The following is a 23832-nucleotide window of genomic DNA, read 5'->3' on the forward strand; positions in this document are numbered from 1 at the left end:
TTTAAGATTTTTGTCCTCATGATTTCTCTACTCCCTCAATCCTTCCTCATTTGTCTTCCTAAGTAATTTGGAAAGAATCATCAGCCAATTTCAAATATTTTAGCCTTTTACCTTTTACTTCACCCATTTCATTAATGCCCAAACTCCCATGTAAAGCTCAGTATTTACCTTCTCTGCTCCTGCAGGTGGGCAACTAAGCACCAAGGCCAAATGCGGGGAAACTTGAAGTCAAACCAAAACCACAATGCACCTTGATCCTTTATCCCACTCCCCTTAAGTACTGATAAGAATCTCTTTTCAAATTCCCAGTGGTAGTCCTCTCCTCCCCCAACAGCAGATTACACTTTATTTAATTCTTTGTGGAGAATGTAGAGGTCAATAGAGGCTATCCATCCCATTCCCCCCTCACTCTGGTCTCAAAGGGAAAAACACCCATCCTCCTCCTCTAGACTAACCCTCCACCAGTCAAGTACCATTCATTTAGCCACACCAAAATCTGATTCCATCTATTATCTCATCTTTCTCTTACCTTTTCAAATTCTTCCCTTTAGCTGTTTTATTCTCTTTAGCCCATAAATATCCTAAGGAATTCCTCCCCTAAACCATCCCCGCCCCCCCCCAAAAAAATACCTCAAAACAACCTATGTTTTCTTTTAGTCCAGACAAGAAATCCCTTAATCAACAATCAATCAACTTGCCCAAGACTATTCCTATTTAAAATCTTCCCTTTCACTAAGTTTTTTCCATCCCTCTTACGTCTAGCACTTCCTATTAATCCAAGCTATAGTTTGCTCTCAGTATATTTATTTGCATGTTGCCCCCCTACTAGATTGTGAGTTCCAGGAGGACGGAAATTGTCTTTTGTCTGATTATTGACCTGCTTGACTCATAGTAAAAGCTTATTAAAGGTTTATTAATTGAGAGGTTGATCTTGAAACAATTTATGAAACAGCCTCTCTATTTACTGTTCTACCAGATGCCCTCAATTTTAAATAAAATAAAATAAAATTTAGACTTAGAATGCAGAATGGAATGAATTGTTTGGATATAGTCAATGAGGAATATTTGTTAAAAGAGTTGTTGGGTTTTTTTCCTAATGAATGTAAGAATATTTATCTAGTGTTTGCTATGGGTTAGGTTCTGTGTTAAGCTAAAGATACAAATTCAAAAAATATAATCCCCAAACATTAAAAAAAAAAAATTCTAATGTTATTGCTCAGTTGTCTGACTCTTCACAACCTCATTTGGGGTTTTCTTAGCAAAGATGTTGGAATGGTTTACCATTTCCCTCTCCAGTTCATTTTAAGTGACTTGACTAGTGTCATACAGTTAGTGTCTGAGTTGGAGTCCTCCTTACTTCATTTTTGGAATTCTGTGCACTGAATCACCTAATTATTCCTTATAGTCTAATAGGGAAGGCTAAACACACAAAAAAAATGGGAGCCTGTGGTCTTAAAAAAAAATAGAATGGGGTATGGAAGTAGGGGAAAGGTTGCAGAGGCAAGTCTGCTAAGGACATAGAAGAGAAGGCTACCAGATGGCCAGGTAAAGTAAAGGGAAACAAGGCTAGGTTTTTCCTAAAATAATGATCCAAAAGAAACAAGTCACCAGTCAGGGGAGCTGCTCTTCTCTACTCTGTCTTCCCCATGGGAACAAACCATAAAGACTTAAAAAAAAAAAAAATTAAAAGGAAAAAACACTTATATACCCTGCTACATACTCTATCGAGGATTTCTTTCCTTTTCTTCACTTCCATACTTTCTGAAAAAGTAGTCTACACTTGCCTTTACTTCCTTACTACCCAGTCAACGTCTTTAAAAATAACTTCTGCTGCTCCAAGTCATTATTAATCAGAGAAATGCAAATTAAGACAACTCTAAGATACCACTACACACCTGTCATATTGGCTAAAATGACAGGAAAAAATAATGATGATTGTTGGAGGGGATGTGGGAAAACTGGGACATTGATTCATTGTTGGTGGAGTTGTGAACGAATCCAACCATTTTGGAGAGTAGTTTGGAACTATGCTCAAAAAGTTATCAAACTGTGCATACCCTTTGATCCAGCAGTGTTACTACTGGGATTATATCCCAAAGAGATTATAAAGAAGGGAAAGGGACCTGTATGTGCACGAATGTTTGTGGCAGCCCTTTTTGTAGTGGCTAGAAACTGGAAACTGAATGGATGTCCATCAGTTGGAGAATGGCTGAATAAATTGTGGTATATGAAAATTATGGAATATTACTGTTCTGTAAGAAATGACCAACAGGATGATTTCAGAAAGGCCTGGAGAGACTTACACGAACTGATGCTGAGTGAAATGAGCAGGACCAGGAGATCATTATATACTTCAACAACAATACTAGATGATGACCAGTTCTGATGGATCAGGCCATCCTCAGCAACGAGATCAACCAAATCATTTCTAATGGAGCAGTAATGAACTGAACTAGCTATGCCCAGAAAAAGAACTCTGGGAGATGACTAAAAACCATTACATTGAATTCCCAATCCCTATATTTATGCCCACCTGCATTTTTGATTTCCTTCACAAGCTAATTGTACAATAATTCAGAGTCTGATTCTTTTTGTACAGCAAAATAATGTTTTGGTCATGTATACTTATTGTGTATCTAAGTTATATTTTAATATATTTAACATCTACTGGTCATCCTGCCATTTAGGGGAGGGGGTGGGGGGGTAAGAGGTGAAAAATTGGAACAAGAGGTTTGGCAATTGTTAATGCTGTAAAGTTACCCATGTATATATCCTGTAAATAAAAGGCTATTAAATTAAAAAAATAAAAAATAAAAAAATAAAAATAACTTCTGCATTCACCACTCTCCTGATATTCAGCCAGAGATTCATCAATGGAACTCAAAGATCTTTAGGAATTATCTTGTCCAAGTTTTATAGCTACAGCCCAAAGAAATAAGTTGATTTATCCTAAATCACATAAGGAACAATCCAGTGCTTCTACTATACCACAACTCAATCAGCAACAAACATTTATTAAATGCATACTTCGAAGTGCCACACAGAGTACTAAATGACTAGGGAAACAAAAAGAAGTAAAAGACTCTGCCCTTAGGGAACTCACAGTCTAATAGGAGAAATCAAAGACTTCCTGTAGAAGGTGGGATTTTGACTGGGACTTTTAAAAAATCCAATACACTGCATATATTGAATTTAACATATATTTCTAGAGTGTTTAACATATTTTGGACTATTTGCCATCCAGGGGAGAGCATGAGGGAAGGAGGGGAAAATTGGAACACAAGATTTTACAAGGGCTAATGTTGAAGAATTGTCCACACATATGTTTTGAAAAATAAAAAGCTTTAACTAATAAATAAATAATCCAATACATGTTGATGAAGGAAGAGACTATTCCAACTGCTATCTCAAATGTCACCCATAATCTCCCAAATGACATTTTCTTTTAGCTTTTCACTGCCTTTATTTTTTTACTCTTTTTGTAACATTTGATTCTGCAGACTTCTTTCCTTATTAGAATGTTCACCTCTAGGCTTCATCCCACTTCTCTTCCTTTTTTTTTTTTTTTTTTTTTTTGACTATTCCTCTTTATTTCTTCTCATTATTCTCTCCCAACCCTCTACTAAATGTTGGTATCTTCCAGAGTTATGTTTTCAACCTCCTTCTCTTCTTGCTCTGTATTTTTTCCACTTCCCCATCTTATTTGTTCTATACTCTACAACTATCGACTCTAGCCAAACAACTTTCAGATTTATAGGTCTGGCCTGATTCTTCTAAGAGGTAGCTTTTTTTTTTTTTTTTTAATTTTTATTTTTAAAGCTTTTTATTTTCAAAACAGAAGCATGAATAATTTTTCACACTGACTCTTCATAGCTTTGTGTTTCAGATTTTCTCCTTCTTGCCCCCACTCCCTCCCCTAGATGCAAGCAATCCAATATATGTTATACATGTTAAAATATATGTTAAATCCAATATGTGTATTTGCTGCACAAGAAAAATCAGATCAAAAAGGAAAGTAAATGAGTAAGAAAATATAATGCAAGTGAACAACAACCACAATAAGAATGAGAATGTTATGTTGTGATCCACACTCAGTTCCCACAGTCCTCTCTCTGGGTGTAGATGACTCTCTTCATCACAAGATCATTGGAACCAGCGTCAATCATCTCATTGTTGGAAAGAGCCGCGTCCTTCAGAATTGATCATCATATAACATTGCTGTTGCCATGTATAATCATCACCTGATTCTACTTACTTCACTTAGCATCAGTTCCTATAAATCTCTCCAGGCCTCTCTGAAATCATCCTCCTGATTGTTTCTTACAGAACAATAATATTCCATAACATTCATATACCATAACTTATTCAGCCATTCTCCAACTGATGGGCATCCACTCAGTTTCCAGTTTCTTGCCTCTACAAAAAGGGCTGCCACAAACATTTTTGCACATGTGGTTCCCTTTCTTTCCTTTAAGATCTCTTTGGGATATAAGCCCAGTAGTAACACTGCTGGATCAAAGGTATGCACAGTTTGATAACTTTTTGAACATAGTTCCAAATTGTTCTCCAGAATGGCTGGATCTGTTCACAGTTCCCCCAACAATGTATTAGTGTCCCAGTTTTCCCACATCCCCTCCAATATTCGTCATTATATTTTCCTGTCATCTTAGCCAGTCTCATGTAGTGATATAGTGATATAAGAGGTAGTTTCTTAAGAGGTAGTTCCAAGTGTCTCTTGGACAACTCCATTTGCATTTCCTACTTAAAAATCAAAGTTAACACATCAATGAACTCATCACTTCCCCCACCCTAAATTTGTTTCATCTCCTAATTTTCATATTTATAGTAATAGTTTCATTCTGGGTCAAAACTATAGAATATCCTTAGACACCTCAATTCTTAGCTTTGGCCTGGAATATTGTCCACAGGCTTCTAAATGGTTTCCTCAAGGAAATGGCAAACTACTCCAGTGTCCTTGCCAAGAAAATGCCAAATAGGGTCACAAGGAGTCAAACATTGAGTGAAATGACTGAACAATAGCAAAAACCTCTAATCTCAACTCTTTACAATTTATCCTACACATTCATGTCTAATAAATCTTCTTCACACATAAGTATACTCTTGTCTCTCCTGCTGTTCATAAGCCATGTAGCCTACTGAATATAGTTCACCTTCTTGACCCTCACATTGAAATTCAGTTTATATTTCCAGACTTAAATTTCAATCTTCCTCCTTTAACCATTTTAGGTTCTAACCAAGGTAGACTACTTGGTCTCTCTTCAAAAACTGTCTCTGCACTATCCCACTTCTTTGCCCTATCTCAACCAATGGCATATCTCTTTTGCCTGGAAAATCAGTTGCCTTCCTCCATCTTGACTGTGGGTCTGCCTGTCCAATTACTACCTATCTTTTAAGCATCATTCAAATGCCATTCCCTTCATAAAGCCTTTCCAGACAACACAGATATCCTTTGTTGAAGAAAAGGATTTGATGATAAGCAAGAGGTACAGGAACTCTGGTTATCGGGTAGAGAATTAAGCAGGGGAATTGGTATGAGGATGAGGAAACATCATTTATCCAAAACTCACATCAAGCATTCACCAATCTGTAACCAATCCAGAAACTCAATCAGCAAATCTCTTCTTTCCCTGAGCACTTTATAACTGCCTCATGACACTTACTTCATATATCCTGTTAAAGTTATTTACATATGTCTTATTGACCTTATCAGACCCCAGTCTCATCTCATTTGTCTTTGGTTATCCCATGATGCTCAATAAATATTTGTTGAATGAAGGAAGGAATAATTTAGGATTGTATATGATTTCATTGATATTAGAAACTCCTTAATGAAGAAAATAGCAATACAGAACATACTTTTCTGCAACTTATATAAAAAGATTCCTAGAGTACTGAGAGATTTAGGAACTAGCTGATATTATAGAGAGTGTAAATTAAACTTGGGTCTTTCAAGCTCTGAGGCCAGCTTGTTAATCAATATATCATACTGTCTCTCAAGGTTTTTTGTAATTATAAACATTGTTTATAATTGTTATTCTATGTAGCTATGCTAGAAATGGGTATTAGAATATATAAGGAGGTCTGATTATGTCTAGTTTTTGTAGCTTTTCTTTTTTTATTATTATTATACCTTTTTATTTGCAAGATATATGCATAGGTAATTTTTCAGCATTGACAATTGAAAATCCTTTTGTTCCAACTTTTTTCCTCCTTTCCCCAACCCCTTCCCCCAGATGGAAGGTTGACCAATACATGTTAAATATGTTAAAGTATAAGTTAAATACAATATAAGTATACATGTCCAAACTGTTATTTTCCTGTATAAAAAGAGACGGGCTTTGAAATAGTGTACAATTAGCCTGTGAAGGGAATCAAAAATGCAGGTGGACAAAAATAGAGGGATTGGGAATTCTATGTAGTGGTTCATAGTCATCTCCCAGAGTTCTTTCCCTGGGTGTAGCTGGTTCAGTTCATTACTGCTCTATTGGAACTGATTTGGTTCATCTCATTGCTGAAGATGGCCACATCCATCAGAATTGATCATTATATAGTATCGTTATTGAAGCATATAATGATCTCCTGGTCCTGCTTATTTCACTCAGCATCAGTTCATGTAAGTCTCTCCAGGCCTTTCTGAAATCTTCCTGTTGGTCATTTCTCACAGAACAATAATATTCCATAATATTCATATACCACAATTTATTCAGCCATTCTCCAATTGATGGGCATCCACTCAGTTTCCAGTTTCTGGCCACTACAAAGAGGGTGGCCACAAACATTTTTGCATATGTGGGTCCCTTTCCCTTCTTTAAAATCTCTTTGGGATATAAGCCCAGTAGTAACACTGCTGGGTCAAAGGGTATGCACAGTTTTATAGCTTTTTGAGCAAAGTTCCAAATTTCTCTCCAGAATGGCTGGATGTAGTCACAATACCACCATTTTGTAGCTTTTCTGTCTCTTTTCTTTCTCTCTCTCTCTTTTTTTTTTTTTTTTTTTTGGGGGGGGGGTCTGTTCCTTGTTTCTAAGATGCTCTGAGCTGTGTAATCAGAAAAACAATCTAGTTTGATTTTACGGCTACATTGAGTTAATGGAACCTAAATGAAGTCCAGGACCCAGATGAATAAAATAAATTATCTTTTAGCTTATTTCCTGGTTCTTATCTGTACTCTGGATAGGTGTGTCTACCCTACATGACCTTTGGTTAAGTAGAAACATACTCCATTCTCATCTTTGTTTTATAGTCAGTTCTTCCATGTCTCCTAGATACCATTCAGTTTTTCTTTATCCTCCCTCAGCATATTTGAATTCATCTTATCTGTCTCAAAGTCCACAAGAGTAAGAAGAGTTTCTAGTCCTGGATTGACCTTCTGTAATAGGAGTTCATATCTCAAACTCTTACCACACCACCAAATTCATTGAGGATTGAAGTAGGGACCAGTAGAGATGAAAAAGAGGGAGAATGATATAACTTTCAGTCCTCCCAACTACAGGAGAATTTGTTGGGGTGTAAGATAATTGGGCAAAAATTTGAGATGAAAAGTTGAAATTCCTAGTCCTACAAATCAGTAGTCTTTTTGTGTATAGTTGTTTCTTGATCCTGGCCAATCCCTTAAGCTCTGGAATTGTTTGGAATATATCTAGACCTGGAACCCAACCTGCAGCCCCAGCCCCAATATTCTTATCACTTATGTTCTCTCATGAATCTCATTAGAATAAAAGGGCCTTTTACCTTTTTCCATATGTACCTTAATCCATTCACAGTAACTTTTCTGAGTTTGTCCAAAGACATACAAAATCTCCTCTGAGATCATCCAACTTTCCTGCTCTGCCCAATTCTGATTTGTTGTTGTTGTTGTTTTTTAACTTTCCTTTATATAAATCCTAGCCTCACTCTGGTAGTTGCCCTTCTCACTTAAGGAGAAAGCCTTCAAGGTGCCCTTACCCCATATAAGTGTCCTTACTTCATTTGGAAATGTTTTGATGAGATCTTGAGTAATTAGTTGGGGTTGGCAGAGAAAGACTGCAGTACTGATAAGATTATTCCCTGAGGCTAAATAGGGAAGTGAACCTATTCAATCATACTGTCCCATCCTAGTGGAAATCTTGGGTAACCCCACTTTACTGTTTCCAAATCAGAAAGTCAAGTTAAGATGTCAAACTCCCCAAAGTTAAATCCTCTACAAATCTGTTCATGGCCTATGTCATCTTTGTTGAATCCCTTTTGGATTAGTCGTCCACAGCATTCTGCCTTATGGTGTCTTTCCTCTCATTCCTCTTCCATGCCTCATGATGTCTTTCTCCTTGTTACAACTCATTCTTTTAAGGTACTAAACTTCTGTATGGATTCAGCCTGCCAGTCAATGGTGCACTCCCACCTCATGGAGTATTCCCTCTTTCCTGGTTGTGAGTTCTACTGGGGGACTTGTCTTTTCCATTGTTAATTGTTAAAACCACTTTCCTTGCTAACTATATGCTCTCCCAAATTTATTTCATATTTACCACTTATGGTGTCTATTTTACCTCTTCATTTTGTCTGTTACCTCTTAAATAATAAATAAATAAACCTGCCTTTTGACAAGAGAAAGCCTTTTGTGAATTCCTCATGTGTGAATTGCTACAAATCCTATAATTTGGTGTTAGTTGCCCTCAACCTCATCAGTTTGAGCCTGAATTCTTTCAGAGATGACACCCAAACCCATACTCCAAACATCTTTGGCTTACACCAAGAGACCTATCCTACTGGAGGTAGGCTTGGGTGGCTTAGAAAACACTTTCTCAAAGAGTTGGTACATTTCAGGGACTCCTAGGAAAGACCAGTCAATTCACAATTCAGTCTTTTCTTTTCACCTAGGGATTGAGAAAGAGAGAGAACTATGGAGACTGAATATAAATTAAGGCATCATAGTATTTTTATTTTTATTTTTTATTTGTTTGTTTTTCATTATTCTTTTTCCTTTTGGTCTGATTTTTCTTGTACAACATAACAATATATTTAACCTATATCAGATTATTTGCTGTCTTGGGGAAGTGGTAGGTTAGGAAGGACAATAGAAAAATTTGGAACACAAAGACTTAGAAAAACAAATGTTGAAAACTATCTCTACATGTATTTGGAAAACACATTGTTGAATTATTATTATTATTATTATTTTGCTGAGACAATTGGGGTTAAGTGACTTGCCCAGGGTCAAATAGCTAGCAAGTGTTAAGTGTCTGAGATCAAATTTGAACCCAGGTCCTCCTGACTTCAGAAATGGTGCTCTATCCACTGTACCACTTAGCTGCCCCAATTATTTGAAAATTAAAAAAAAAAAAAAAAAAAAAAGACAACAGCCCAGAGTGATAAATAAGTAGAATTGGAAACAATCTGGAAAGCAAGCTAATATTTGCAAAGGTTAAGTAAGAGCCAAAGACAGCCATTGAAGCTATACAAAAAAAAAAAAAAAACAAAAAAAAAAAACCCAGAATTGATGTAGTAGGGCAAACATTGATGCCAAAGGTACACCAGTATTGTATATCCAATCACAGCTTTTTCAGGAATAATCAATGAGAACAAGGGTGATTTGGGTTTAAGGCTTTAAACTGTAAACCCCAGTGTTTCAGTTGTATGGAATAGAGAGAGATAAGGTGAAGAACTAACAGGAATATATGAATTCCTTTTCTGTATTTTATTTTCATTATTTCTGTGTTTTCCCCTATGACCTGTATATATATATGTGCAGGCTCATATTTCCTTGAGTCTTGGCTAGTTAGAAACATATTTACTTAACCTGAGCTGATGACATTTATTGGTATTTGACATTTATCGATATTTAGTCTATTAGCTGGACCACTGTCTGCTTGATTAAGTCTGAAGGCCTGACTTTCTGTTTTCTAGAAATCAGGAGATTTCAGGGAAATAGAAACCTTCCATTCCAATCTCCTCAAATAGCAACAACCAATTAGATACCTCCCCCTCCCCTTCTCAATGCTCTCTTACTTGTGATGTAATTTCTTGTATAAAAGCTATGTATCTTTATTACTTCTTTAGCCCTCCTACCATGAGCTTTCTCTTTCTTATCTCCCAATAGGACGGCTCATCCTCCAGAGGCTTTCAATAAACAACTTTTCTGCCTTCTACTGAGTGATCTCTGAGTAGTCATTTTCGGTAAGGGTCTTCTTCATCGCTCACACAATGATCAAAATTTACATTCCTCTGGGAAAGGCACATACAAGTAAGGGTATGATACCCTATGTGGACAGAGGGAAGGGAAGGGCATGAAGAAAGAAAAGAAAAGTTTGTTGTCAAATTGGCCAGTTGCAATTGAGTCCCTAGTGGGGCAGCTCCTACTCCTACTCACAAAGGTTGCTCTTTGTCCTTCAGTAACATTAGGGAAGTGAAGCCATGATATGCAAATGAGTTGGATTTAAGTGAGGGTGAGGGAGGTTTATAGCAAAGTCAACAGTATCACTTTCTCCTCTAGAGTCATCTGAGTCCTGTGACAAGATATAGATCAGGACATGGTCCTCTTCGAGAACAAAGGACAAACAACAACAGTAACAGGTAATACTACAGTATAAAATATTACCCTTATTCAGGCTTTCTTTACTTCTTATTTAGAATATGGCAAAGGTCTCCTAACTGGTCTCCCTGCTTCAAATATCTCTCCAATCCATTTCTTCTGCCATACTACTACTAAAGAGATTTTTCTTAAGCTTAGATCAGACTATATTACTCTAGTATCATTAAAATTCAGTGGCTCCCCGTTGCCTCTAGGATCAAATATAAATTCTTCTGTTTGATTTGTAAAGTTCTTTACAACTATCTATCCAGCTTCATTATATATTATTTCAATTTTCCCAGTGCATAATCCAGTCAGAAAATGTTTTTTTCTCTTTCTCTCACAGCTTTATCCCATAGATATCAAGCTGACCTTGGATTAAGGAAGACTATAATTCTAAATCCTGCCACACACATTATGTATAAAGACCTTGTCTAGGGCCACTTAACTCTTCATTCAGGATTCACTGCCTCCCTAGGTCCTTGATCTTCCCAGTGGTGAGTTTCTACAGTGGTCTATTATATCTAGCTGGCCTCCTTTCACACCATTATTTTTGTCTCTGATAACATTCTTCTCTATCACCCTTCACCTCCTCATCTTGCATTGCTGTCTTGTTCAGAAATCAAATCAATATTGCCATTGCTACTACAAAGGGATCCCTTCACCATGCCTGTGATATCTGAAACCAAAATACCCCTACCTGGCTATCTTATATAATATTACTTTTCCTTATTAAAATATAAGTGGCAGGTATTTTCATTTTTTGTGTTTGTATCTCAGCCTTTAAGCATAGTGCTTGGTAGAATGCATAAATGTTCAATAAATGTGTTTTCATTCATTCTAAAACTATAAATTACAAATAATTTGCCAGATCTTCACTGGAACAGAGAGTTTCTAAATCAAGTCAAGACAACCAACATTTATTAAGCAATACTATGTGCCAGGCATTGTACTGCTCTGTAGGAACACAAATACAAGCAGAAAAAAAGACAGACCCTGTCCTCAAGAAGTTTACATCCTAATGGGGGAAGATACCACATAAAAGGAAGCTAAAAAGTTAGGGGTGAGAGCAGGTAGTACTGTGAAGGTACACAACTAAAGCATGATAAAAAGAGGCCAGAGTGAAACCTGGAGAGGTGTGGATTGGGCATCCCCTTAAAATGGAAGGAATTGGTTTATCTGAGGGAGAGGCTATGAGATACTAGTATTTCCTGTGGGTTAAGACTGTGAGTAGAATTAACTTCAAGGGTGAAGAGGTTTTTTTACATGATAGAGAAAGATCTGACAGTGAGGAATACAGCCTAAAGCTTCCTGCTCTAAAGAAACTAGATGTGTTATACTTAAACATATTTAACATGTATTGGACTACCTGCCATCTAGGAGAAGGCGCGGGGGAGGGGGAGGAGTGGGAAGGAGGGGAAAAGTTGGAACAGAAGGTTTTTCAAGGGTCAATGTTTGAAAAATTACCTAAGCATATGTTTTGTAAATAAAAAGCTATAATAAAAAAAAAAATGAATAAAGAAAGAAAGAAAGAAACTCGATGTGTGAACTAGATTGTAACAACCATAATAGTTCACTTTGGATGACAGTTTCAACCATTCAGAACACAGCTCCCTTTGCAACTCTGTCTACCTCAGTGTACAACTGATGTAGTAGTTAGAGTCCAGGAACCTGAGTCAGTAACATCCAAGTTCAAATTCAATCTGACTCTTACTACTTGTGCAATCCTGATTGAGATGAGTTATTCCAGTGGGAGAATTCTTTCACTCTATTGCCTATTTTCCCATGTAGACCTCTGATTTCTGTTTTGCTGCAATTTGGACAAACGAGTTTCTTTGTTATTCACTGTGTGGGTTCATCATGGAATTGGTACTTGGTGGGAAAGGGGTCAAGCATTGGATATAGGGTTTGAGGGCCTCCTTTCCCCCCAATAATAACAGTGATTAAAAGTCAGATTGAACCTAATCATGTCCCCTAGACTAAAAATATTTAAAGAAACAGAGATAGTTCTATCCTGCTATTCCCCTTTTTCTGAGGGGAGTTGAGTAGTTTCCAGCCCCAACTTTCTGGTCCTCCTCTTGGCAGGAATGAGAATCTCCTTTGGAGAAGAGAGTTGAGGGAGGCAGTGAACAGGTTAGAAATATCTATTATACCTCCCTTCAAGTCACACAATGATATCCCTTGCCAAAAGCTTGGGTCACAATATACAGAGAGAGATAGAAATGTCTCAATTTAGGGGAGAAAAATAGCCAAAACCCCCCTAATACCTTGCAAAAATAAGTGAACAGAAATTATATTCCTATAGACAGTGCTCCCCAATAGATGATACAAAGCACTCCAAGTGAGGAACTCCCTCTGCCAATATAGCAGGGCACCCTCTCTACAACTGAGAAAGGACTCCTCAGAAGTTCACATCAGTGTCACATAGCCAGTATGTGTCAAAGGGGAAACTTAAATTCAATTCTTACTCCAAATCTACTCTCCATCCATTGTCCCACTTTATCTCTCATTTGAAGTTTTAAATAAGTTAATTCACTTATTACACTCAGCTTAAAAGGGCAGGGAAGAATGGGGGCCAGGAGAGATTCATTGCATATATTTTAAATTTTAAAAAGTTTAAGTACTTAAGGAATAAATTCTTTGCTCATGACACTCTGTGAAAATGATAAAAACAGCCCCTTGGTCCTGTGTAGCCTCTTTCAGCTTCAGTGGTGATGGTGTCCAAGTGGCCAAAACTTATGTAGAACATAGTGATAATACTAACTAACTTTTTATAAGCATGTTAAAGTTTGCAAAATGTTTTACATATAACATCTCATTTGAAATCTCATATGAACCTCATAACAACTCTATGAAGTAGGTGCCATTATTGTTATTCTCATTTTAGAGATGAAGAAACTAAGTTTGAGAGAGGCTAAATGGCTTGCCCAGAATCATTTATCTAATAAATGTCCGAGGAGAAATTTAAATTCAGGTCTTCCTGATTCCAAGTCTACTCATCATGCCATCTACAAATTTTTTGTTTGTTTATCTTTGAATCATCTATAAACATTCATTTAGTTTTTGGAACTCTGAACACATTGCATTCATTGACTAGCAAGTTAATCCACAACCAGAGACATAACTATGTCGACATTTTCTCTATTATTGAAACCCTGGAAAGCAAAACAAATCTAAAGGGAAAGATAATTTGTAAGTTTTCTTAAAAGAGACAAATCAAGAGTTGTTGGAATTAAGTTCAGTGGGTGCCCACCAACAAGAAGAAACATCATTTGATAGGACACTTGATTATCTTACTTTGTAGTAATCAGATGAGAATTTATAAGGAGTCCACCACTAAGATAATTGTAACTTTTACATCAACATTTGTTGCAGAGAGTAGAGTTGCAGAGAATTTAAGATCCTTCTCTACCCCAAAAATTAACTCAAACTCTGCTTTGATGTTCAATGCCTTTAATACAAATGTCAAATGTAGACAGGGAGATTGCTTCTCCCTATATATCATAAGTCTTCTATAGATATATACCTATACATGTATATAGATACATAAATATGTTTATACTTTTATATATGTATTTATCAATAAATAAACATATATATATATATATATATATATATATATATATATATATATATATAATGAACATATGATTCAGGATTATGAGATAGAAGAAGCCAAAAATTTATGGATAACTCAGAAGTCATAACCTGTTTATCATTAATATTTTTTTCAAGAAGAGAATCAGGACCCAGAACATCCTTGAAATGGCATACACTGAGCAAAAGTTTAATTTCATATTTCATAATTCTTATCTTCACAGAAAGGAAGAACTTGCTACACAAAGAAGACATTTCATAATCAATTGTTCATGTTCAACCAAATCACTGGGCCATTTATACAGAAAAGTTAAAATTTATGTAAAATTGTTTTAAAAATAATAAGGTGAGAGCAAAACATGGTGTGAAATTTTAGCAGGTCTAACTGGACAAATTTTTTTTCTTTTTTTTTTTTGTATAAAAAGAGATGAACTTTGAAATAGTGTACAATTAGTCTGCGAAGGAAATCAAAAATGCAGGTGGACAAAAATAGAGGGATTGGGAATTCTATGTAGTGGTTCATAGTTATTTCCCAGAGTTCTTTCCTTGGGTGTAGCTGGTTCAGTTCATTACTGCTGCTCTATTGGAACAGATTTGGTTCATCTCATTGTTGAAGAGGGTCACGTCCATCAGAATTGATCATCATATTGTATTGTTGTTGAAGTATATAATGATTTCCTGGTCCTGCTCATTTCCCTCAGCATTAGTTCATGTAAGTCTCTCCAGGCCTTTCTGAAATTATCCTGTTGGTCATTTCTTACCAAACAATAATATTCCATAATATTCATATACCACAATTTATTCATCCATTCTCCAATTGGTGGGCATCTACTCAAGTTTCCTAACTGGACAAATTTAAAGAGACTTTTTATTCTGAAAACTGAGAATGGATAAAAGCAAAGGTGTTGATGCTGATTATATTAATTTCTTAGAGAAGTTTAAAGGATACCAAATAATGACCACAGCAAGGCCAAAAGAACAACAAAAAATAACCCATCTTAAACAGAAAATAGTTGATCTTCTTGTCAATCATAGTGGCTGCTGCTTATACAACCATGTCCAACTCTTCATGACCCCATTTGGGGTTTTCTTGGTGAAGATACTAGAGTGGTTTGCCATTTCCTTCTCCAGCTCATTTTATAGATGAAAAAACTGAGGTAGACAGGGTTAAGAGACTTTCCCAGAATCACACCACTAGTAAAATGTCTAAGGACAGAGGTTCAGAGCTCTATCTATTGAGCCAGGTAGCTGCTCTAATTATAATGGCAAAAAATCCCAAAATAACATAGGTTTAGCATTACAAGCTTATTTGATAGCAAAATGACAGAATAGCAGATGATAGATGGGATCCTTTCACAAAATAGTAAAAAAACATTAAGAGGGAAAACAAGTTTGAAGTTTGGTATGAGATCCAAGAAAACCAAAGCCTCCTTGAGAACAGTTATAAAGAAGGACATAATTGTAAAATGAAACAGATCTTTTAATGTTTCCATAGCAATCTGTTCCCATGATTGGCCACATGTACAAGCAAAAATAACATATGAGCAAAGTCAGGAAAAGGGCCTGGATCTGGACAAATGCATATGGAGAAAATCCATATGGAGTGATGCAAAATGTTAAACTCACTCAGGAATTAATTTTCAAGATAATCTCAAAACGAGGGAAATTCTAAGAGAATGAAAAGATCAAAGACAGTTTTAGTATAAAAAGGCAAAAGTGAAAACATCAGCAACTATGAAACCATATGTCCAGTTGTTTGCAACAGAGATTACCGTTTCATGTCTATTAATTCTTTATGAGAATCATCTGTGCACATGTTAGGTATACTTGATAAAACCATAAGGGATAGGTTTTCTCAGGCAATTCTCTAAATAGACTCTCTCATTGGATACATAGTAAATCAACAATGCAACATGGTAACACCCCCCAAAAATGCTACTGTAATATGAATTGCAAGAGGGGCAGGACTCAGCACACAGTAAAAATTGTGTTGTATAATTGATCAGCTAGTCAGATCCTATTTATCTGATGTTTTGTCTCTCTTTTTTTAATAATAGCTTTTTATTTTCAAAACACCTGCAAAGACAGAATTCAACACTTATTCTAACAAAACCCCATGTTCTAAACTTTTCTCTCTCCCCTCCTCCCATCATCCTTTCTCAGACAGCAAGCAATCCAACATAGGTCAAACAGGCAATTCCTCCATATCACCACATGTACCATGCTGAACAAGAAAAATCAGACCAAAAAGAAAAAAAGAGAGAGAGAAAATACAAAAAGCAAGCAAACAACAACAAAAAAGGTGAAAATACTATGTTGTGATCCACATTCAGTCCCCGTAGTTCTCTCTCTGCATGCAGATGGCTCTCTCCATCACAAGTCTATGGGAATTGGCCTGAATCACCTCATTTGATATATTGTCTTTAATTTTGGGTGTCACAGTTTTAAAAGGATATTGACTAGATGAAGAGTATCCAGAGGTATGTAACCAGGATGGTGAGGGAGCATCAAGATCATACCATATGAGGGTCCATGAAGCAATGAGGAACTTTTAGCCCAGACAGAAAAGACTTGAGAGAACATGATAACTTTCCTCAAGAATTTGAAGGCCGTCATATGAAGAATAGATTAGATTTGTCCTATTTAGCCCCAAAAGAGGAAAGTAAGCAATTTGTGGAAACTACAAAGAAGAAAACGAGCTCTATGAAAGGAAATAATTCTTTTATTTTCCTCAATAATATTTTATTTTTCCAAGTACATGTAAAGATAGTTCTCAATATTCATTTTTGTAAGACTTAATGTTCCAAATTTTTCTCCCTTCCTCTCCTACCTTCCCTCTCCCCAAGACAGCAAGCAATCTGACAGTTAAATGTATGTAATTCTTTTAAATATATTTCCATAATTGTCATGCTGTATTTAAAAAAAAAAAAAATCAGACCAAAAGGGAAAAATCCTGAGAAAGGAAAAAAAAAAAAAACCAAAGCAAAACAAACAAAAAAGATGAAAATACAATGCTCTGATCACTTTCAGTTTCCATAGTTCTATCTCTGGATGTGGATGGCATTTTCTATCTGAAGTCTATTGGAATTGTCTTGAATCATTGCATTGTTGAGAAGAGCCAAGTTAAGGGGAGAATTTTAACACCACCCCCCCCCTCTGGTGTTCTTCAAGTAAAGGATAGATAGCTGCTTTGAGGGCATGTTATAGAGAAGATTCTTCTTCAATTTGAAAGAGTAAATGACTTCTAAAATCCTTTCCAGTTTTAAGATCTTACAATTCTGTGAGTGGTATAGAGAATATAAGATCCTAATTTGTTTGTTGATTCCACAACAGAATTTTTAAAAAACAAATCTTTTTTTAAGACAATCAGGGTTAAGTGACTTATCCAGGGTCACACAGCTATTAAGTATCTGACACTGAATTTGAACTCAGATTCTCCTGCCTCCATGGTTGATACTCTGTTCACTGTGCCACCTAGTTTCCCCTTCATAATAGAATTTGGGAACTTCAAGACAAAAATGGTGATTCATACAGAGGCAAGCAGCCTAACACCCCCATACACTGATCCCAGCAAAAACCTAAAAGGAGCATCAGAACAAATCATTTAGAAAGTCAATGAGAAATTATTGGAAGTGAATTCATCCAATTTAGAAATGCATAAAGAAGTGAGCCAGAATATCATAGGCAATAGGAAAGTGGGTCTTCCAGAAAAGCAAGCACCAGTAAAAGGCAAACAAGGCAGAAGCTTCCCAGTGTAACCAGAGATTGCCCACTGAGATTTGTAGTCTGCAATATTCTTTATATAAGGGCAGCAAAAGCAAAGGCTCCCATGAGAGTACACTAAGGACATAGGACGCTCAAAGCATTGACCCTGGAAGCAAAAGGGAGTGGCAATAACCATGAAACTGAGACATTCCAGGTCCAGAAGCTCCAATATCTCTTCCAAATCTGTTCAGAGATGTTATGGAGGACTCAAGGATCCAGTTTTCTGAATCTCAAAGATCCAGTGGTTGGAAGAATTCATTTTTTCCCTTTTGGGTTTTCTTTTGCAGAGCAAGTTATTGTTTGCCCCTTGGAATGCTGAATTTCCAAATCTCGTTTCATCTATGGTTAAAACTGCCAAGTCTTATGTGATCCTCAATGTGATATCTTGGTACTTAAAATGCTTCTTTTTGACTGTTGTAATATTTTTTCTTTGAATAAGGGAGCTATACCAGATGACTTCTAAGATCTTTCTTCCTCTAAATCTATGTTCTCCTATGTCTGTGAGTAAAAAAACTTCATGATCTCAGGAGAATCAGAATCACAGAATTACAGAGCCAAAGAATAATAGAAAAAACACAATAGGTATAAATAAACTGTGTCATATTACCAATGATGACTTGTTCAAAAGATCATATAAAAGGAAAAAAGGAGCTAAATGGCATAGAAAGTGCTGGACTTGAAATCAAGAAGACCTGAGTTCAAATCCTGCTTCAAATCCTTACAGGCTACCTGAATAAGTTGCTTGTCCTCTCATTTCAGTTTTTTCAAGTGTAAAATGGGGAAAGAATAGCACTTAATTCACAGGGATGTTATGAGGATCAAATGAGATAACATGCATAAAGTGCTTTGCAACCTTAAATTACTACATAAGTGCAAGCAATGATGATAATGATGATGAGCAATTCATATAATGTCTCTAAATCTTAGTTTTCCCATTTGTAAAATTAAGCTCCTAACACCTACAGTACTTATCTCACAGGGTTTCCATGAGGAATAAATAAGTAATAAATATCAATTATTATTATGAAAGAAATTATCAAGGAAATGTATGGACTGGAAGAGGAAGGTCAGTCATGTAATGAAATTAAAAGATAATAGATAAAGAACCTTAATCTTGCAAGGAATGCTAAAAGGCCAGGAGGAAGATATCCAGGGCATTGGGTTGGTTCTCCATGAAGAAATTATGGAAAGGCATTGAAACAAATTGCATGATATAGGCAGGTGCAGATAAACTATAATGCACATTGCGTGAGGAAGCACCAGCAACAGATCTCTGTTCCAGGGAAATATAAAAATGTAAATCCTCACAAGAATGAATTTCAGTGACAAGGAAAATTTGCTTATAGAAGGAACATGTTCGCTCCCCAACTATGCTGGATAAGTGAGGCAATGGTGTAGCATTATTATGAGAAAAGAGAAAGTACTCACCATTTGGAAAGCACATCGAGATTTGCAAAGCCCTTTCCTCATAGCAAACCTACAAGACAGATATTGCAAAGGTTATTATTCTTACCTTATAGAAGAGAAACAATGAATTTAAGTGACTTGTACATGGTGACATAGTAAATGTCTGAATGAAGATTCAATCCCAGATCTCCTGATTCCCCAAGTCCAATATTCACAGGAACATAGATTTAGAACTGGAAGGGACCTTAAAGTTCATCAAGTCCAACCCCCACAGATATTGTAAATAGATTTGGTACTATGAGAGTTACTGGAATCAGAAAGAATTTGTTGTTGCTGCTGTTTTGTCATTTTCACTTGTGTCTTACTCTTTGTGACTCTTTTGACATTTTCTTGGCAAAGATATCAGAGTAATTTGCCATTTCCTTCTCCAGCTCATTTTATAGACGGATACAAACAAGGTTTGACTTGTCCGACCACATAGCTAGTAAATGTCTGAGGCAATATTCAAATTCAGATTTTTCTGACTCTAGGTGCAGCACTCTATCCACTGAACCACTCAACCATCCAAAAAAGAATGCCTAAATGTTGCTATTCCTTTGGTTTTCCCTGATTCTGATTCTGTAATTTAAAATTCTGGGTAGTATTCATACTAACTTCCATAGAAGCATTCAAAATTCAAGAATCTACTCTCTGCTGTTTGTCCTTTGTTCTCAAAGAGGACCATAACATCAGGGAGATGATGCCATGACATGCAAGTGCATTGGATGTAAATAAAGGAAGGCTATGCAAGGTCACTTGCCTCACTTTCTCCTCTAAAGCCATCTGGGCCCAATGTCCAGAAATATAGATCAGGAGGATTAGAGATTTTGCTGGATGCAGTGGGAGACCTTGGCCTTTTTAAGCTAAGGTTTTTAATAGGTCTCAGTTTGCCTGATAATGCCAATCAATGATTAAGACTAGATATATACCCAGCCACACAAGAAAGAATTCATAAGTGCTGCAATTTCTTTGGCTCTCCTTGAGTTTGTAATTAAAAGGTTCTGGATACGAAGAAATTGAAACTATTTCTAGCCATATGAAAGATGCTCGAAGTCATTATTAATCAGAGAAATGCAAATTAAGACAACTCTGAGACACCAGTACATACCTGTCAGACTGGCTAGAATGACAGGGAAAGATAATGCAGAATATTGGAGGGGATGTGGGAAAACAGGGACACTAATACATTGGATGGGTTGTTTCCAGTCATTCTGAAAGCAATTTGGAACATGGTCAAAAGTTTCAAAACTTACCCTTTGATCCAACAGTGTTATAAAACATATCCCAAAGAGATCATAAAAAAGGGAAAGGGACCTGTATGTGCACGAATGTTTGTGGCAGCCCTCTTTGTAGTGGCCAGAAACTGGAAACTGAGTGGATGCCCATCAATTGGAGAATGGCTGAATAAATTGTGGTATATGAATATTATGGAATATTATTGCTCTGTAAGAAATGACCAACAGGATGATTTCAGAAAGGCCTGGAGAGACTTACACGAACTGATGCTGAGTGAAATGAGCAGGGCCAGGAGATCATTATATATTTCAACAACAACAACAACAACAACAATATAGTAATATGATAACCAATTCTGATGGACGTGACCATCCTCAGCAATGAGATGAACCAAATCAGTTCCAATGGAGCAGTAATGAACTGAACCAGCTACTCCCAGCAAAAAGAACTCTGGGAGATGACTAAAAACCATTACATTGAATTCTCAATCCCTATATTTTTGCCCACCTGCATTTTTGATTTCCTTCACAGGCTAATTGTGCAATATTTCAGGGTCCGATTCCTTTTGTACAGCAAAATAACAGTTTGGTCATGTATACTTATTGTGTATCTAATTTATACTTTAATATATTTAACATCTATTTGTCATCCTGCCATCTGGAGGAGGGGGTGGGGGAAAGGAGGGGAAAAATTGGAACAAGAGGCTTGGCAATTGTCAATGCTGTAAAGTTACCCATACATATAACTTGTAAATAAAAGGCTATTAAAATTTTAAAAATTTAAAAAAAAAAAAAAAAAAAGGTTCTGGATAGTATCCATAGTAATTTCTACCACAGGCATTCAAAGTTCAAGAATCTAGATACTCTAACTTTGATCTGACACTGGCTCAATTAATTATATCTCTTTAAAAATGTGGTAAACTTTTCATTCCACCCAATAAGAAATGAGAAAACCAAGAAAATCAGACCAATAAATGCCAACTCTGGCCAAGGTAATTTTTTTTTTTTTTTTTTTTTAACAAAGGTGGAAGCCTCAGGAGCTAGTTCAGGAGAGGGGAAAACAGGGCAGATCCCATGAATTGGAGGCTTCTTTCCTTCCTTGGGCAAGGCCAAATTCTATAACACTGAGGATCTATTTGTTTCAGCATCCATGTTAATGAGATTGCTCCTTTTTGTTGCCTTTTGGTGAACAACTATAAGATCGTGGGAGCATTGGAGATTGTAAATAACCACTTGGATCATCCCCTTGCTGCCAAGCTAAATTGGTGTGGAGAAAAGAACACAAGATTTAGAGTCAGAGAATCTAGGTTCCAATCTCAATTCTATTACAATCCTTAATTCTCACTGATCAACAGTTACAACTTTGTAACTTTTGTTTTTAGAAAGTTTCTTTAAAACAGGGAGAGATTATAGCTAACTTGCTCAGGATCTCATAGCTAGTGTATGTCATAGCAGAACTTGAAACCAGGTCTTCTTGGTTCTGAGGAAAGTTCTCTATCTACTGCTTCCTTAGGAGCATGCTAAGAATATGGCCCTTACCATGAATTAAGCTGAGAAGGAAGAGAGCTAATCCTTTCAGTTTTTCTGACCCTGAATTATAGAGGCAATGAAGTGAGAGGCAGCAGGATGCTTATAAGGAATAGAAAATCAATTTCCAAACGAGAAAGGCTTGGGTTCGACTTTTGCCTCTTACTGAGTGTGAGGCCCTGGGAAAAATTACTAACCCTGCTCAGAGTAACTCTTCTAAGAACATAAATTGCAAGTCCAAGAGCTCCTGATATCTATGAAATCATAGGTTCACTTCTTAACTTTTTTCCTATCAGTGGTATAAGGTAAAGAGCATTGGATTGGGAGTTAAGAGAACCTAGATTTTAGTCTTGGCTTTACCTTTGTAGCTGAGTAATCTCAGAAAACTCATTTCATCCCTTTCTTCTGATGTGGTGTAGTCCTTGGGAATAATGTAGTAGAAAACTCAATAGTAGTAGCAATCCCAATACTTTTTAAGTTTTGGGCCCCCTGGCCTTTGGGGATAGCTAAAAATGTAGCTATTGGGAGTAATGTAGCACAGCCTTGGAGAATGTGTCTGGAAAAAAAAGGAGTTGGCCTGATGTCTTTATTACACTAAGCTGTCCTTCAGGGATTGTCACCCAAAAGTCTGGACTGCTACCTTGCACCTGGACTCAAACAATGAGCACTTGTTTCATGAAAGAAGAAAAGGGGTCATTGTTAACCCTCATTACCAAACTTCCCACCATTCAGTGAATCCCAATCCCATTATGTCATTTACTCTGCTGTGTTCTTTCTTTTGTACTCTCTAATTCTCTATAAATTTAGCTGCTTGCTTTTTTCTCTTTGTTATTTGCCTCTGGGCATATTGGAAGTTTCTTGCAATATTTGCACCTCAGAAGTTTCCTGCATTATTGGCATACTAAACCCAGAGCTTGCCTCATGCCAAATAATCAACTCAGAATGATTCATATCAACTCTTAGTTCTGAAAAACAACCCAGGAATGACCTGATAAGACCACCATGTGATTCTAACATCATCCTCTGTGGTTTTTTTGTCTTTATAACCCCTGCTGCCCATGCCCACCCTGAATTCAGTTCTATGTTCCTATGTATAAATGGGCCTTGTTAGTAAGAATAAACCTATGAATATACAACCTACTTGTTTCTTAGACTAAAGTCTGAAAAAAAAAAAAAAGGTTGACCCAGATGAAGCTCAGAAATTGTCCTATCATTATTTTTTTTTTAAATAGGAGAGCCAAAAAAAAAAAGAAAAAGAAAAAAAGAAAATATGAGAAATTTCTACTGAAGAAATATTTAGTTTGTAAAAAAGAAAAGATTTCTTACTATTTATTTACTATGTTTATTACTAATTTTTGTTTTTATTGCTATTTTACTATATTACTATTACTTTTGAACTAATGATTATTATAATAAAACTTTTATCTAGGTGGACCAGATTTGTAAGTATAGAGTAGACAATTACAATATATAGAGAAATATAGGGATATATATGTGTGTGTGTGGTGTGTGTGGTAGGGTCCTAGAAAATGCACGTGAATATATTGGATTTAACATATATTTAAACATATTTAACATGTATTGGACTACTTGCCTTTTAGGGGAGGGAGTGGGAAGAAGGAAGGGAAAATTTGGAACAGAAGGTTTTGCAAGAGTCATTGTGGACTCTTCAATTCCCTGCATTTGGAAATGACAATTTT

The 23832-nt window shown here is 36.3% G+C and overlaps 1 protein-coding gene across 2 annotated transcripts in view; it reads right to left on the reverse strand.

Annotated features, from left to right (window-relative positions):
- The window catches only part of ANPEP (alanyl aminopeptidase, membrane), a 54013-nt gene extending 34360 nt beyond the window's left edge, over nt 1-19653 (reverse strand). The window contains exon 1 of one of the 2 annotated variants that reach the window (XM_031955594.1): nt 19438-19653. The gene's annotated coding sequence lies outside the window, so the exon portion shown is untranslated. Of the gene's footprint in view, nt 1-168; nt 186-19437 lie in introns of those variants that run through there. The other variant, XM_031955596.1, reaches the window with a different exon arrangement.
- Between the last annotated feature and the right edge of the window lie 4179 nt (nt 19654-23832).

This window comes from Sarcophilus harrisii, chromosome 2 (assembly GCF_902635505.1).
Source record: "Sarcophilus harrisii chromosome 2, mSarHar1.11, whole genome shotgun sequence".
NCBI lineage: Eukaryota > Metazoa > Chordata > Mammalia > Dasyuromorphia > Dasyuridae > Sarcophilus > Sarcophilus harrisii.